Below are 5,000 nucleotides of genomic sequence, written 5' to 3' on the forward strand. Positions count from 1 at the left end.
TCGGGCCTGGTTAGTACCTGGATGGGAGACCGCCTGGGAATACCAGGTGCTGTAAGCTATTTTCATTTGGGGTAAAAAAAATCATCCTTTCTCCTGTTTAAAGTCCTGTCTGGTGCCAGGAGCAATTGCTTACGGCCACACCACCGGGAACACGCCCGATCTCGTCTGATCTCGGAACCTAAGCACGGTCGGGCCTGGATGGGAGACCGCCTGGGAATACCAGGTGCTGTAAGCTATTTTCATTTGGGGTAAAAAAAATCATCCTTTCTCCTGTTTAAAGTCCTGTCTGGTGCCAGGAGCAGTTGCTTACGGCCACACCACCGGGAACACGCCCGATCTCGTCTGATCTCGGAAGCTATGCACGGTCGGGCCTGGTTAGTACCTGGATGGGAGACCGCCTGGGAATACCAGGTGCTGTAATCTATTTTCATTTGGGGTAAAAAAAATTATCCTTTCTCCTGTTTAAAGTCCTGTCTGGTGCCAGGAGCAATTGCTTACGGCCACACCACTGCGAACACGCCCGATCTCGTCTGATCTCGGAAGCTAAGCACGGTCGGGCCTGGTTAGTACCTGGATGGGAGACCGCCTGGGAATACCAGGTGCTGTAAGCTATTTTCATTTGGGGAAAAAAAAATCATCCTTTCTCCTGTTTAAAGTCCTGTCTGGTGCCAGGAGTAATTGCTTACGGCCACACCACCGTGAACACGCCCGATCTCGTCTGATCTCGGAAGCTAAGCACGGTCAGGCCTGGTTAGTACTTGGATGGGAGACCGCCTGGGAATACCAGGTGCTGTAATCTATTTTCATTTGGGGTAAAAAAAATGATCCTTTCTCCTGTTTAAAGTCCTGTCTGGTGCCAGGAGCAATTGCTTACGGCCACACCACAGTGAACACGCCCGATCTCGTCTGATCTCGGTAGCTAAGCACGGTCGGGCCTGGTTAGTACTTGGATGGGAGACCGCCTGGGAATGCCAGGTGCTTTAATCTATTTTCATTTGGGGTAAAAAAAATGATCCTTTCTCCTGTTTAAAGTCCTGTCTGGTGCCAGGAGCAATTGCTTACGGCCACACCACTGCGAACACACCCGATCTCGTCTGATCTCGGAAGCAAAGCACGGTCAGGCCTGGTTAGTACCTGGATGGGAGACCGCCTGGGAATACCAGGTGCTGTAAGCTATTTTCATTTGGGGTAAAAAAAATCATCCTTTCTCCTGTTTAAAGTCCTGTCTGGTGCTAGGAGCAATTGCTTACGGCCACACCACCGTGAACACGCCCGATCTCGTCTGATCTCGGAAGCTAAGCATGGTCGGGCCTGGTTAGTAATTGGATGGGAGACCGCCTGGGAATACCAGGTGCTGTAATCTATTTTCATTTGGGGTAAAAAAAATGATCCTTTCTCCTGTTTAAAGTCCTGTCTGGTGCCAGGAGCAATTGCTTACGGCCACACCACTGCAAACACGCCCGATCTCGTCTGATCTCGGAAGCTAAGCACGGTTGGTACCTGGATGGGAGACCGCCTGGGAATACCAGGTGCTGTAAGCTATTTTCATTTGGGGTAAAAAAAATCATCCTTTCTCCTGTTTAAAGTCCTGTCTGGTGCCCGGAGCAATTGCTTACGGCCACACCACCCTGACGCCCCCTACAGTGTCGGAGCTAGTTGGTTTCAGGTGCGCAAGCAGGAAGCAGGAAGAGAGCAGAGAGCAGCTGAGTGTTTGTGCTACCTCTAAGCGTGCTTAAGTGCCTTTTTTTTTGTTTGTTTTTTGATTTTCTTCGATACACCTCCCCCAAACAGTGAGGCACTGTTTGGGGGAAGATAATCCTCCCATTTGTTTGGGGAAGGAACATAACACGGACGGACATAATGGAAACGGAAAATGGAAACGGAAAAGGCTTGGATGGAGAAGATGGCGGAAAGAAAGACCAGAGGGGAGAAGAGGCGGGAGATAACAAGTATGTGAAGGAACTGACCGTGAGTGTGGAACTGATCGGTGAGGATACAATAACGGTGATGGAGCTGTTAAAAGCGACGAGGGAGGTGTGTGGGGAGTTGATGGCGTGCCGTAAAACAGGGATGAGGAAGTATGAATTAACAATGGGATATCTCAGCGGGAAAAATAAACTCATGGATGGCTTCAAAATAAAAGGGGTCAGGATAGTCGCTAAAGAGCTCACAAGTGACGAAACGGTGGTGTCATTCCTGGAGCTTCCGGCGTACACCACGGACAATGACATTTTGCTGAAGCTACAGGGGTGGGGGGTCTCAGCTGCCTCACCGATCAAAAGGAGAATGTGGCCGGGCACGAACATTGCAGACGGGACCAGGTTTTTAAAAGTGAAGTTCAATGAATTGGTCAGGTCGTTGCCGTACTCAACAAAGTTCAGTACAGCTACGGGTCCCCAATACTTTCGGGTGATTCACGACAGACAGGAGAGGGTATGCAGGATGTGTATCCAACCGGGGCACATCCTGAGGGACTGCCCGGAGTTTAGATGCCACAGGTGCCATGGACAGGGGCACTACTCAAGAGAATGTGGCACAGACGGAGAACAGAGGCGACAAGGAGGAGAAGGCGGGGGCCGGGAGACGGACGTCGACGAGGAGGAGGAGCGACCGAGAGGAGAGGGCGGAGAAGGCGGCAGCGGAGCGGAGGCGACTGATTCGGAAGGAAGTGGCGTGGGAGTCGGCGGGGAAGGAGAGGAGATGGACGAGGACGAGGAGCAGGATGGAGAGGCAGAGGACGAGACGGCAGCGGAAGAGACAACGGAGACGGGAGGAGAGAAGGAAAGGGAGGAGAACGGCTACAGCGTGGACAGTGCGGTGAGAGGGACGGACGAACGAGAGGAGCGGAGAAGCGTGGGTGAGGGAGCGAAAGGAGGGGAGAAGAACGGGGAAAAGAGTGGAATGACTGTGGTGGGACAGGGAGAGGGAAGGTCGGAGGCAAGGGGGAATAAGTGGGGGTGGAGGGCTTCGGATATGACAGAAAGCAGGAGGTGGGTGGGTTCGGATATATCAGACAGAGGGGAGGAAAACATGGAGGTGGTGGGTGGAAATAGGAAAAGACCATCGGGGAGGAAGGAGAGAGAAGATAAGGGGAAAAAAAGTGTGAATTAAGAACATAACGTGTGGAATCTCTTCTCATGTATACTTTTAATGATCAGAATATCTTCTCTTAACGCTAACGGGCTAAGGGACAGGAACAGGAGGCAGCAAACCTTGATGGTGTGTGAGGCTGACATAATATGTTTACAAGAGACACATTGGGATGAGGAGGTTATGAGAGTGGTTGAGAGAGAATGGATGGGGGACATGTATGTGAATAATGGTGGTGTTAAATCTAGAGGGGTAGCAATTTTAGTGAAAAGGGGAGTGGTTGAGAATGTGACGAAGTGTGTGGATGATGGTGATGGGAGGGTGATAGGAATTACCTTTGAGTACTTGGGTTGAATGTGTATGCGCCGAATGAGGAGAAGGAGAGGAGGGTTTTTTTTGAGGGATTGGGGGGAATGTGTGTGGAAAACTGTTTGGTGGTGGGTGATTTTAATGTGTGGTGTGGGAGGTTGGATGTTTCTGCGAGTGTGTGTTTCAGGAATGACTCGTCAAGAGGTGTGTTGAAAGAGGTGATGAGAGTGAATGGTTTAATGGATGTGTGGAGAGAAAGGAATCCAGAGGGGAGGGTTTTTTCAAGGAGGCAAGTGGTGAGAGGAGTGTTAAAGCAGAGTAGGTTAGATTTAGTTTTGAGTACAAATGGCATTGCAGGTAGGATAGGGAGAATTGAGTATAAGGTTACTGCGCTCAGTGATCACATGTTGTTAGGGTTTAACTTAGGTCAGGGGTTTGAGAGGAGAGGGGGAGGCGTGTGGTGTATGAATGGTGAGTTGCTGAGAGAAGAAAAGTACAAAAGGAAAGTGAGAGAATGTATATTGAGGAGGAAGAACGAGAGAATGTATGAGGAGGACATTGGGAGGTGGTGGGAGAGTTTGAAAGGAGAGATAAAAGAATTGAGTATGGGTTATAGCAGAGGCAGGAATATGATACAGAGAGAGAGAGAGAGGAGGTTAAAGGGAGATTTAGCTAGAGAGGCAAAGAGAGCGGATGAGGAGGCAGGCTATGATTTGGGGAAGTATATCAGAATGAAGGATGAACTGAAGGAGATAGAACAGAGGAGGTGTATGGGTGCAATAGTCAGAAGTAGGGCTAGATATGTGATTGAGGGAGAAAAATGTACAGGATTCTTTTTAGGATTAGAAAAGACGAAGCAGAAGAAGAATTATTTAGAAAAGGTGGAAGGAAAGGAAGGGGAGATGATTACTGATTTTGTAGGGATAGTTGAAAGAGTAGAAGATTTTTATAGGGATTTATTTAGAAAAGAAGAAGTGGATGAGGAGAGTATGATGCAGGTGTTGGATAGTGTGAAAGCTAGGGTGAGCGATGACGATAGGGAGATGTGTGAGACAGGAATAGGGACGGGTGAAATAAATGAAGCGATAGGTGGGCTAGGGAGAAATAAGAGTCCAGGGATAGATGGGTTAATTGGTGAATTTTATGTTGAGTTTAGGGAGGAATTAGTGCCAGTGCTAGAGAGGTTATTTAGATGGATAGAGGAGAAGGGCGAGATGCCGCTGAGCATGTCGACAGGGATAGTAACGATGATACACAAGAAAGGGAGCAGGGTTAAGCTACAGAATTATAGGCCACTTAGTATGCTGAATGGTGATTATAAAGTTTTAGCAAGGGTGTTAGCCAACAGGATCAAACAGGTAATAGGGAAGGTGGTGGGAAGCACGCAGGCATATAGTATACCAGGTAGGGACATAGCGGACACAATAAACAGTATCAGGGACACAATTGAATTTATGAAGAGAGATAAAGGGGGGATAGTCGTAAGTATAGATCTGAACAAAGCATTTGATAGGGTGGATCATGATTATTTATATAGAGTGTTAGGTAAATTTGGTTTTGGGCACAGGTTGGTAGGTTGGATAAAGAGAATGTACGACAGG

General features: G+C 48.6%; 6 non-coding genes across 6 annotated transcripts; all 6 read left to right on the forward strand.

Moving 5' to 3' along the window:
- Positions 1-304: 304 nt before the first annotated feature.
- Positions 305-423, forward strand: LOC311376389 (5S ribosomal RNA). Its single transcript, XR_014643988.1, has one exon. It is a non-coding gene; the product is annotated as a 5S ribosomal RNA (ribosomal RNA).
- Positions 424-492: 69 nt separating this feature from the next.
- LOC311376468 (5S ribosomal RNA) lies at positions 493-611 on the forward strand. The gene has a single exon (XR_014644065.1). It is a non-coding gene; the product is annotated as a 5S ribosomal RNA (ribosomal RNA).
- Positions 612-680: 69 nt separating this feature from the next.
- On the forward strand, positions 681-799 carry LOC311376600 (5S ribosomal RNA). Its single transcript, XR_014644093.1, has one exon. It is a non-coding gene; the product is annotated as a 5S ribosomal RNA (ribosomal RNA).
- Positions 800-868: 69 nt separating this feature from the next.
- LOC311376440 (5S ribosomal RNA) lies at positions 869-987 on the forward strand. The gene has a single exon (XR_014644039.1). It is a non-coding gene; the product is annotated as a 5S ribosomal RNA (ribosomal RNA).
- A 69-nt stretch (positions 988-1,056) lies between these two features.
- On the forward strand, positions 1,057-1,175 carry LOC311376376 (5S ribosomal RNA). The gene has a single exon (XR_014643975.1). It is a non-coding gene; the product is annotated as a 5S ribosomal RNA (ribosomal RNA).
- A 69-nt stretch (positions 1,176-1,244) lies between these two features.
- On the forward strand, positions 1,245-1,363 carry LOC311376332 (5S ribosomal RNA). Its single transcript, XR_014643931.1, has one exon. It is a non-coding gene; the product is annotated as a 5S ribosomal RNA (ribosomal RNA).
- The last annotated feature ends 3,637 nt before the right edge of the window (positions 1,364-5,000 follow it).

The sequence above is a fragment of the Micromesistius poutassou genome, assembly GCF_964030765.1.
Source record: "Micromesistius poutassou genome assembly, contig: SCAFFOLD_2646, whole genome shotgun sequence".
Lineage (NCBI taxonomy): Eukaryota > Metazoa > Chordata > Actinopteri > Gadiformes > Gadidae > Micromesistius > Micromesistius poutassou.